The 12,719-nt window shown below is 37.6% G+C and overlaps 1 protein-coding gene across 3 annotated transcripts in view; it reads left to right on the plus strand.

The window, feature by feature from the left end:
* Nucleotides 1–12,719, plus strand: part of FAM160A1 (family with sequence similarity 160 member A1) — a 291,232-nt gene that overhangs the window by 144,295 nt on the left and 134,218 nt on the right. The window lies entirely within an intron of this gene.

Consider the following 12,719-nt stretch of genomic DNA (forward strand, 5'->3'; position numbering starts at 1 on the left):
ATGAAGCTTGCATTGTCACTTCTCTTTTCTCTAGGCTGTTCATCTCTCCTACTGTTTTTTTAATTTAGCAGACCAAACTGGTTTTTAGACCCTCACCTGCATTAAAACAAAAGCATAGATAATCATTTATTACCTGTACATGGTATAGCCCAGGAATAGTTCCTGAATGAATGACTTTGCCAGTTCCAAGAGACATCACTTGCATTTGCTAATGACCCTTACTCAAGAGAGAGGTTATCGGTTAGATTAGTAAACTATTAAGTTGAGAGTGGGACTGTTAATGCAGGCATAATGTAGCAAAATTGCCAGGCCTGAGCTGATTGTAAGACTTTAACCACAGCACATACTTTTTTTTTTGCAGTCCTTTATATTTCTTCCTCTTTCCCACCATGAAAGCTCATTCTTTTGAGACTCATGTCTGTGTCATCACCATCCAATAATACTCATTAAGCTCCTGCATGCTGGGTACTGCTGGGTTTTTTCCTTTTAATGAGTATGAATGTTTAAGTTGAAGGATAGGCTTTTATGTGACACTGCCTTGTCTTGGAAGGAGTAGTCTATGAGTACACAAAATTTTGGCATGCTCTTTTCCTCAGTTCAGTAGGCTAATTAGATCAATCACATATTTTTGCTGGCAAACTTTGGCCATCTCTTTAAAACAAGGGGTAAATCGGCTTCTTTTTGTGCTGGGAGTTATTATCAGACCTGGGCTCTTTGTCAGTATTAGCTGTTAGTGTGTTCTTTATCTTGATTTTATAATAGCAACTTCCTTTTTTTTTTTTTTTAAATTCAGTTTTATTGAAATAATTCACACACCATACAATCATCCATGGTATACAATCAACCGTCCACAGTATGATGACATAGTTATGCATTCATCACCACAGTCTATCTCTGAACATTTTCCTTACATCAGAAAGAACCAGAACAAGAATAAAAAGTAAAAGTGAAAAAAGAACACCCAAACCATCCCCCCATCCCACCCCATTTGTCCTTTAGTTTTTATCCCCATTTTTCTACTCCTCCATACACTAGATAAAGGGGGTGTGATCCACAAGGTCTTCACAATCACACTGTCACCCCTTGCAATCTACATTATTATATAATTGTCTTCAGGAGTCCAGACTGCTGGGTTGGGATTTGGTAGTTTCAGGTATTTACTTCTAGCTATTCCAATACATTAAAACCTAAGAGGGGTTATCTATATAGTGCATAAGAATGTCCACCAGAGTGACCTCTCGACTCCAGTTGAAATCTCTCAGCTGCTGAAACTATTTCGTCTCATTTTGCATCCCCCTTTTGGTCAAGAAGCTACTCTCAGTCCCACAATGCCGGGTCCAGATTCATCCCCGGGAGTCATATCCTGCATTGCCAGGGAGATTTACACCCCTGGGAGTCGGGTCCCACGTAGAGGGGAGGGCAGCGAGTTCACCTGTCGAGGTGGCTCAGTTAGAGAGAGAGAGGGCCACATCTGAGCAACAAAGAGGTACTCGGGGAGACTCTTAGGCACAATTATATGCAAGTTTAGCCTCTCCTTTGCAGTAACGCGCTTCATAAGGGCAAGTCCCATGATCGAGGGCTCAGCACATCAAACCGCCAGTCCCAATGTTTGTGACAACATCAACTCCAGTCCAGGTGAGGAAGTCCAACACATCCGCACCTTCCCCCAGATCCTCTGGGCTGGGGAGGGGGAGGCTGTAAATATATTTTTTATTATCTGCCCAAATTACTCTGGGATGTTTCACTATTTCACTCCAGCCTATACTAACCTACCGTATCTCACTTCCTATTCAAAGTTCCATGCAATTGTAGTGTTTGAACAAACCGACTGTAGAGTTGTAGTGTTTAGAAAATTTAGATCCTGTACCAAATAGACATCTCTTCCCTTGGTCTCATATGGAAGTTGAAGTTTTAAAACACAGTCAGTTTAGACCTTTACCCTTTGGCCCGGTTTGCCCTGGTCTTAACCAGACCTGCTTCTTTCATATCACTAATTGAAATCTGGGCTCTTTTTCAGCTTATTTTTTTTTTTTTTAACAGTTGCTGTATGCACTAATACTGACATTCATATCTGCCGAGCTCTAGCTCTGAGTTTCAGGTGTCTCAGAGATACACATTGTTCCAGAGACCAATCAGGTTATACGCTAAGGGATCAGCATCTCAAAGTTTAGAGATAGGCATTACAATTCAGGGATAGAGTTAACTGCTGTAAGAGCTTACAATCTAGAGACTATTACAATAATTATGTCCTCGTTAGGCTATGTTCTAAGATTCAATTCTGAGTTTACTCATTGTATAGCAACTTCCTTTTACATAATAGATGTTTATGCTCTATGATTCCTTCCTAATCACTTATGGCACTATACCCTTCTAGCCACTGAACAAAGTACAGTGTTGTGTGGTGTTTTGTTTTTTGCAAATCTGCTGTTGGTTAGGTCTTTAATAAATGAGTAATTGCACAAAACCACATTTAATGAAATTTACAGAAATTTACAAGTTCAAGGAAACATTTCTGGTCTGGCCCTCAGCAAGTTGTGAGATGTGACTTGTTTCTGTCTTTTCCCCCCTGGTGTTCAGTGTTTCTTAGTTCTCTTATTTTGTTCTACAAAGTGTTTTTTTGATTTGCCCTACTCTGTTAGCTCTGCTGTCACCTGGTCCTGTCCTCTCATCATGACATCACCAGCTTTGTCTATATATTTCTCTCTCTCTCTCTTTGGTGACAGCCTCCTTTTGTCTCATGCCAACTTTTATCCCATGTTTATCTGCCAGACTAATTTCCTTACATTCCTCCTTTATCCTGCAACTACATTGCTCAGAAATCTTTATCAGCTCCTGATTACCTAATGAACTCTAGCCCGGCTTTCATTATCTAGGACCAAATGCTTTGCCAGTGGTAGTTTCTATATTTCTCAAAAATAAGCTACTGCCCCAGTGTTATCTTGTTTGGTGCTCCTTACAAAGTGGCTCTGTGGTTAAGAGCATGGGTGCTAGAGTCAGATTTGCTTGGGATCAAATGCTGGTTCAGCTACTTACTGTGGGCAGTAATCCCTCTCTGTGCTGTAGATTTCTCATCTATAAATTGGTCATAAGGATAGTCCTTACTTCAAGAGTTGTGAAATGTGAGTTGTATATGTACCTGACACATAGTAAGAATTCTGCAAAAGGTTGAACTATTTTTATTATGCTTATGTTGTCTAAAATGTCCTTCTGATAGTTTTGTTAGTGCTTAAATATTGCTTACTATGTGTCAGGCAGTCTTAAAATCCTTACCTATGTTTTCTTACATAATCCTCACAAGATCTCTAAAAGGAAAGACTTGAACACCAGTTCTGTTTTACAGATGAGAAAACTGAGGTGCAGAGAATTGGGATGACTTTCTTAAACTCACGCAACTCCTAGCAGAGCTAGGATTTGAACCTGGAAATTCCATTTCTAGAAGCTATGCTCTTAAGCATTAAGCTATAAATCTATATTCAGCTTGTGTGGTAAAGATCATGGCAAGTGAACCCCTTCCAGAACACTTTCCTTTGCCACTCCAATCCGTAATGAAGTCTTTGTCTGAACTCCTGATGCACTTAATGGGCAGAATAAGTTAGTAATTGCTAAAACTCTTATTGTTTTATATCCTTCAGCCCTGCATATATTAAAAAACCTTTGATAAAAAAGTTATTACATGCTATAAAAGAATTTCCAATATGGAAATACTAAAAAAGAAATTAAAATACGTCTTGAGATAACAGATATTCACATGGTATTGTCTGTCCTCCTAGTCTTATAAATATTATACATATACACATAATGATATAGGCCATATATACACGTTATACACAATTATGATCATGCCATATATATATACTTGTGTACTCTGCTTTTCTTGCTTAACATTATAATGTGAGCACTTGGCTGTGTCATTAAATATTCTGAATTACCACTATAATGAATGCAAATAATTAAATTATTTATTAATGTATAGTGAACATATTGTTTACTTTTGATTTGTTAATGACTATAAACACTTCTCTAATTTAATAGGTCAAAGGTTATGGCATTAAAAAGACTTCTGGTGTGTATGAAAAATTGCCTTTCTAAAGACTGTGCCAATATGTCACTTTCACTGTAGTGAGAAACTCCAGGGGCTTCACTGTACTTTTGTCATCATTGACTACTAACATCCTGATAAGTCTTTGGTAATGGGATAGATGATCTAGGGCAAGGGTCTTGGCTTGAATTGTATCAAACCCAAAGCACTTCCATAGTAATAATTAGCACATGGTGCTCTTTGAGTACTTATTTGGTTGATTTTCATCATGGTATAATGGACTTTGTAGAATTCTAGGATTTAGAAACTGAAGGAGACTATATGAATCATTTAAGATAGCCCCACAGTTTAAAGATCAAGTGAGACGCAGGTTAAGTAACTTGTCCAAATTCATATAGCTAGATAGGAGCAGAACAAGGATCAGATTTTTGGTTTTCAAACTTATTGATATTTCATTTTCACACTCTCATTTACCTTAATTCATCCACATTTTCCAATACTGCTTCCCTTACAATGAGGGAGTAGCTGGTCAAATTTGACCATAGAACAAAATAATCAATGTTTTCAGTTCTTTGGGGCTAAGGTAAAGGGATCCTAATTTAATTAGACAGTTCAGCTTTGTCACCATTAAATTCCTCCTTTCCCTACTTAGAGCCTCCCAGGTGAGGATGTTTAACTTAGATCAAATGAAAGAGTATGAAGATGGGGACCTGAAATATGGCCTGTCTTTCAAAGACAGAACCCTTAGACTCTGTGAGGTTGTTCTGTGCTTGGTGCCTGGAAATAGATTTTCTTGGGGGTTATGGATTTAGATAATAGTTGCAATGTCTGGCTGTGTGACCTTTTGCCTTTCCTACCATTGTGTTGAGAGAAGGTATGGTGTCAGAGTGAATCCATGGAAGATGGTTCAGCCTGACTTATTCTTGCCTCTGGTGCCAGGTCTCTGAGCCATCGTTACAATGCAGCCTTGCTCTACAGGTTCAGAAGTGTGGAAGTCCTCACTACCCTCAATATTTTTGCATTTCCCTAAACAGCACTTGGTTTCCCAGGAAGGTGTGGGTAGCATGGATTAATATTGTTGTGTATCTGTAATGTGGAGTGAAAAGTAAATGCAATGACTTTGCAGTTCAAATCTTCTTTTTGATATTGTGATGATTAAGCTATAAAAAGATTAGCAACTTCAAGGCTGAGAACACCTGTTAAATCTCTCTTTTATTGCCAGTAAGATTGGTTAAGATTACCAAGGCAAACTATTTCTTCACACTTCTTAGCTTCAGAGTCACCCGTCTATAACCCTCTTCACATCTTTAACAAAGAAGAAAGAATGTTATCAATTGACTACCAGAATTATCTTGATTAATTAAAATTTTCCTCTAAAAATTAAAAATAAAAAAGGAAATTTTCTTTGAAAAGCCTCTCACCTTTGGAGAAAGATGAATGCCTCCATACTATTTAAGTGCTTTTGGATGGGAAGCCTAGAAATGGAATTTTTAAAAGATAATTATGTCCTGTTTATCTTACAATCTTTTAATTTAATGCAGTTTGTTTAAAAACTATGGAAATGACAGGCCAAAATGACTGTTTAGGTTTTTGACTCAATAGCCCTCTTTCTCTTTCATTTTCATTTGTTTACTCATTCATTAATTCACACATATAGGACATTCGTTATGTAAGACATTGGGGATAGAGCAATGAACAAAATATAGACCTTACCTTCAGGGAATTTATAGTCTAGTGGGGCAAAGAACCCAAGTTCTTCCAGGAAGGCTTCTAATGGTGAAGCTATCAAAGGCAAGGCAAGAGGTGTGAGAAGACATCTTAGTTGCACAGGACTGAAAAATATACCTACCATGATCAGATTTGTAAATGCCACTTGAAAGTGGGGATGCTGGTGCTTAGTTTGACAGTTAATTTGGACATACACATATGACATGTTAAAGAAGAAGGGCCAAGAAAATCTTCAGGTGTGATAACAGAGTCCTTATCTCAAAAGCAAAAGCTGTTTAGTTTAGAGCTTAAAGTTTGTTTCACCTGGTGGTTAGGCCTCATGAACCAGGGGAAAATTCAAGGACTCAGGTTGTAATCAGAAAGACATTTTCTTTGGTCCTCATGTCATCAGCTTTAAGCAGCTCTAGCCATCCTCTATCTTGCCAGTGATCCATTAGTTTGAAAACTGCACGGTTATTCTTTCCCTAGGTTGGCTGGCAGCTCTGATTAGAGTGGATTATTTCTACTCAGAAACCAGGAGAAAATAGTTGTAACATGTTTTTGTGCAGTGGTGCCATTGCTTGGCTGTATCTTGTCCCCTGAAGAGTTGTCATAAAGGACTATAGGCCACCAGCTGCAGCCTTATATGTGAGAAGTGTCAGAAGAACCTGTGGATACAGTGCTGGTGGTATATTAGAAAGAAGATCCCTGAAAACAGTCAAGTCACACTTCTCTATTTAATGTGTAAATGCCAGCTCTGTGAGAAAATCTGCTCTTTAGAGCAGATCAGGGACTCATAGGAAACGAAGATTAAAGCTCCAAGATCATCTATTTCAGTGTTCTTTGAATTTTCTTAGACACTTTTTCCCCCTTAAACACAATCTGCGTATATCCTGAATATAAATCTGGAAAAAAAACCCACAAAAAAACAAATTGACACCTTAGAGAATTCATTATGTTTTGGATGCCTGAAGCACCGCCTCTCCCCAGGGCTCTTGGGTCTGCCTAGCAGGTACTGTTTGGAAAATAGCTAATAGTATTAGCCTCACATTTATTAGTGATTGCAATGAGAGAGACATTGTGCTGAGCACTTACGGACAGGGTCACATTTAATCTCCTCTGTCAGGTAGGCACCGTTACGATCATCCCCATTTGATAGATGAGGCAGTAAGCTAGGTTTCAATGATCTGTTCAAGGTCACATGTAAGTGTGGGTCCAGGACTTGAACCTGGGTCTCTCTGACTAACAAGTCAATGCCCTTAATTACTGATCTAGTGGAATCTCATCACTAGATGCCACAAGATGTTATCATGACCTGCCTGAGGTCACACTCAGGCCAGTGCCAGCACCGAGATTGGGACCCAGGTGTTTTGATCCCTGGTTCATTATTCTCTGTGCTGCTCCATATGCCAACTGCTTTGGAAATATCAGATAAATACTTTATAGGTGAGCTAGTTTCCTGGAATCACAGTTCCCTGAAAGAAAAATGTAGTACAGGACACATATCCTACTTTTCGCATAACCTAGGAATAGTCTTTTTGAAAAGGAGATGAGCATGTGTTAAAGTAGAGGGGGAGAAGTCTGTCTTCTCTGACCCTCCTACTTCTCTACCCTTTGTAATCAGAAGACTTGAAAACTCTTTGAATAGTATTTAAGAAAGAAAAAGTTGATAACTGGATTAATTTATTTTCTTGATCTCTTGGTTGTTGGTATTTATTTTATTTTTAATTAGCCCAATCACCTACCAGCCTAACAGGTGTAAATGCTTTTTAAGATGGTAATGTAAAGGAGTAAAAGCCAAGATGCAGACTCTGAGATGGAGATTTGCATGCAGGAGTTTAGGAAGTACTCTCTGAATAGCAGCCATGGGGGAGAGAAGGAAGTAGGATTGGGCAGAGTTAGATGATGGCCTGTGATGAAGTCTCAACAAAGGCCTGGGCCAATCCCACAAGGAGCTCTGGAGCTGGGATGGCCCTTCAGAGTTGTCCTGAGTTGGGTCCAAGGAGTTAGACCTTTTATCTGCCTCTCTTCCCCAACCCTAGTCCAGGCATTGGATATGGGTGGAATCTTAGGCAAAGTAGCTTTCTTCAGCAGAGGGCAATTTCTGGAGAGGGCTTACATCCCTCCTAGCAGCACTCCTAGCAGCCGGGAGTGAGCTGGGATGTCACAGCATCCAGTACAGTGCTATTAACTCTTGAAATTCAGTAAAAGGGTGGAGGCCAGTGGAGAGATTGTTATCAGATAACCTCTGTGTGATGAATATGGTTTTAAGGTAGGTGCAGAGTTGTACAAGATGTAATCCATTAACAAATCCATTTTTCCCCTCTGTGTGTGTATGTATGTCTATGTGTATGTGTTAAGAAGGTTTGGCACATTTGAATGTATGCTTTGTTTTGTATGACTGCATGGTATGTGAATATATCTCAATAAAATGAATAATAATAAAAAAAAAAGGTTTGGCACATAACCCTGTAAAAATAGAATCACTTTTTTTTGTATGTTTTACCTGATTCATGGTGTGATTTATTCCAGTATTAAATTCCAAATATAGCTAAATCATAGATCTTTGAATTGCTCACAGAGCAATGTGCTTTGTATTATAATTATCATTCATAGAAAAAATCTGGGACCATATTGCCTGGAGAAGATGACCATGGTCTACAGAAATTTTATAACACCAGGAGCCAAATTGTGGAATGTGACCCACAATGGGGATTTAATGTGGGTATTGATGTGATTAATGACTTGAATTTTTACTTTAAAAATTGCAAGTTTTATACTTCATAAACAGTTCCAGAAAAGCACATATAGTGTTTTAATTTGCTAATTTAATTGTACATAAGTTATACAATTTAAATTGTATATGTTACAATTTATGTACAACATAATTTATGGGCTGTTCCTAACATTGCCCAGTACATGCCGTATGAAAAGGAAAGCACAAAAATGTTTTGAATCAGCATTTTGGGCAATGTCTTTCAGTGGGTGCTAATATATCCCCTCTCTTTAGAATTAAAGTTTTGAATTGGGATATATTAAAAGGTTAATATTTAGTGTGGGTTTTTTCCCTTCTTTTTGATGACATGGTAATCAGTATTGTTTGTTATTCTCTTGTGTATTGGATTTACTAAACACTTGGACTTCATTTGCATAACTAGACTTTGCTTAAGCAGGGAAATGCAATAGCATCTACAGTGGCTACAACTCCAGTGTTCTAGACTGTTTGAGTGATACACTCTGGTGGTAGGAATTGCCAGTTGACAGTTCCCAAACCTTACTCTTAAAAGTTGGATTTGCAATATGTGCAAGTTCCACAGCAGTGTTCTAGTGACCTTAGGGCAAAACAAACAGATCAAAGGCTCTCTTTCATTAAGGGCTAGAATGTAGGGAATTACATATTTTTATCAAACACATTTCTCCATTTGTTTAGGTGAATTGCCTTCTTGTGTCAACTCCAAATATATTTCTATACAAACATGGTATCATTTAAAGGAGTTCCTCTTTGGTAAAGCCATTCCTAACCCGCTCTCCTGATCATGGTTGTAAATGGACGACTCCTCCTTTCCATCTAGTCCCCCCAACTCTGCTTCTTGCCAGCCCTAGTGACTAGTAAGTTCTTCCCAAGTTTGAATTTCTTGATCTGTAAAATGAGAATAATAGCCCCTACCTTGTTGGATGGCTGTGAAAATTAAATAGATTATTGTGGTACCTGACACAGAGTAAGTGCCCAATATATAGCAGCCTCTTACTGAGGGCTCTTACTATTATTTGCCCAGGTAAACATCTCTCCTCAGTGAGCTGCTTATTTCCTGAGGCCAGGACTGATCTTACTCAAATGCCCTGCTTTGTACAACGTAGGTGTTGGATAATTGCTTATTGAATCAATCCATGAATAACATAATATGTGATCCCTACCCTCAAGGAGACCAGAGTCTGGTTCTCACATAAGCTCAACACAAAGCAGAAAGTGATAAATGCCATAGGGAGACATAGTTAATCTAAGAGGTTTAGAGAAGATATATATAAATAGTACAAGCGTAAGGAAGACACTTAGTAGGTGTTCAGCATACTGTTTTTGATCTTGGCAACCAAAGGTTTTGGGATGACGAAAATGTTTGCTGAATTGTACTGGACTTTATTTACCCTATGACTTCCAACCCCATCAATTTTTAGTGAGAACTTGTTTTTTGAACTGTACATGTGACGGAAATGGACAAGTGCTCTTTTTTAACTCAAGCAAATAGAATTAGATTTTAAGGCAACTGTTAAATGCATCCAGTTCCTTTTGAAACTTTTGCAACCACTTACTGAATATATCATCATTTGTACTGGCTATGCTGTTATGCTGAGTATATGCTAATTTCATAGACCTTTTTGTGGTTAGTATGTGTAGCTAATTTGAACATTTTTGCTTTTTTAAAACTTTCATTATATTGTTACTGTTAAATGGCTTTGAGAAGATTCTTTCTCCAGAGAAAAATTCAAACTAGAGTTGATGATTTTTTAATCACCATTTTTGGGAATAGCATGTTTGTTCTGTTTTGTGACGACCCCCCCCACCCCCCACCACCAAATCACATCAGCTAGTTTTAGGAGAGAAATCACAGGGGGATCTGTTCAGATAGTTACTTGTTTGATTCCCCCACAGGCAATGACTCTTTGATCTTCCACTAGTGTAGCTCCTCTGATCTTTTATTCTGTAAAGTGTTTGTGTCTCTGTATGATGGATGTTTCACTGGCCCAAGTAAATGGAAGAAAATTTTCTCCAGCCTTTAAATGTATTGCTTTCCTTGTTCTTTCAAAAAACACACTATCCTTGGGTAAGAACATTTTAGAGGCATTTGGCATCAAATCAACAATATTGTGGCCTTAAATGGAATTTGAGACACTGAGAGGTGGTTTGATTGGTAAGAATCCATTTTTGTTTCTTTCTTCTTTACTATACCCCCCTCACATAATAACAGAAACAACACTTCCTCCTCCCCCTCCTCCTCCTCTTATGTTTTGATACAAGAGTGTCTGACTTCACTGAATTTTGTACTTTGGCTTTTATTATCACTTTCTTTTTCCCTGCAGGGGAGAAAAAAATCTCAACTGTGTACAAAGTAAATTAAATTAAGAAAAACATAGTCATGGAGCTAAACAAAATGAACTGAGGTTTTGGAACTGAATGTAAGAATTGCCTTATTTTTGTGGATAATCTAATCCATGATTCAGAAACATATTAGTCATTTTGATAGACTGTTGATTTGACTAATTAGCCTGAAGTCTGCTGGCAGACTGAATTGCTCAAGTCAAGTAGTAATTTTGATCAAATCAATGAGTAATTATGGTTTTGTGCAGGCAACAAATATAGCATACTGATTATGCTAGACTAAAGAAGATGTTATTGTGATATAATCAAATAAAATATTTAGCTCTAGCACCACAGCAGACCTTTACTCTTTTCTTACTCTAGGACTTAAATTTCCAGAACACACAATAGAAAATGGTTGTGGCACCTTTTTGGAGAGGATCATTTTATTCTCTCAATGAACAATATATATACATGTGAGAGATTCTGTGGTGCTAAGGTAAATACTCTTTATAAGTGTATTTTAATATTTTTGGAAGCCCTCAGAACTAAATATAGTCAGATTTAATGCACAAAATTTTCTTCAACTTTCTCAAAGAATCTAGAAATTAACAATTTATATGGCTATAGCAGAAGTTACTGCTTCTGATTCCCCTACCAGTTTACTTGATAAGTATTAGTATGATCAGGTCCACCTAAAACCCAGACAGATACCTACATTTGTTTGGTTTCTGTTCGAACATTATCCTTTTCCTCACTTTTGAGGAATCTTTCTACAAAGTATGATGTTTATTACTGAATTTCTTATTGACAGTGCTTGTATGCTATATTCCCGGGTATAAATTTAAAATATTTCAGAATCAGAGACATGTTTATTTTGTAGAAAAATCTTTCTTTAATTTTGTTTGAGTTGTCTCTTGGACTATTTATCTGGATTTAGATTCCCTTACTTGGAACTTTGTGCAGATTTTGGTGTAGGATCCTTTGTGAAGCTCCTCCAGGACAATTATTCTGTAAAAAGCTCCAATTTTGCATAGACACTTCATCCATTTTGTCAAGCATCTATATATTCTTGACAAAAGAAAAAAAGTCCAAGAAAGAGAATAATAGTTAAAAAGGTCCCAATAATGGTAAGTTTATTCTTGAGGAATTATAGGTGTACACCTGCTGTTTTCTTGCCTGGTCTCCATTCCCACTTGCCTCTCAAAGTGTGAATTTCTCACTGTGCTAAAAGTTATTTGTGCATTTGAAAACACACCTTAATTTTTTTACAACCTGATGCCAAATGCTCACTGCTTTGTTGGATACTCGGCTTTCTCCAGCTTAATGAGAAAAAGTATATGGTTTCCAACAAGTGCCTTGCTAAGGGGTGTTTGGCAGAGATTTTGACTGTATGCATTTTCGGCCTTAAGCACTGGTGTTAGAACCTAATCCCGAGAAAAGATGCAACTCAACTTTAGCAATGTTGGGTCAAATCATCAATTTTTGGTAATTCCCTAGGACATAGAGAGGAAATGAATTATTATAATAAATATGTTAATATTCAATTACTTTTTCAAAAAATGTAACTACCCAGGCCCCCCTTTTTTACATCCATATCCTCTTCACAACTCCTTTGATTTTAGAAGCTAGTTAATTCTAAAGTACAGGATGCTTCTTTGTCTACTCTTGCTCATCGTTTTCTACTTGAAACACCAACTCTAGAGGAAAATAGTGCCAAATGCAAAATTTATCTGAAGCGAAACTTAATTTAGAAGTCTTTTTTTTTTCTCCCGCCCTTACTTTCTCTTTCTTTCCCCTCTGTACAAAAGACATTGATCACACACACATGTTAATTTAGTGAAGAATTTTAATTAAATAAGCATAGATAGCCAGAGTCTATGCCAGTTACTCTAGAGG

The sequence above is a fragment of the Choloepus didactylus genome, chromosome 3 (genome assembly GCF_015220235.1).
Source record: "Choloepus didactylus isolate mChoDid1 chromosome 3, mChoDid1.pri, whole genome shotgun sequence".
Lineage (NCBI taxonomy): Eukaryota > Metazoa > Chordata > Mammalia > Pilosa > Megalonychidae > Choloepus > Choloepus didactylus.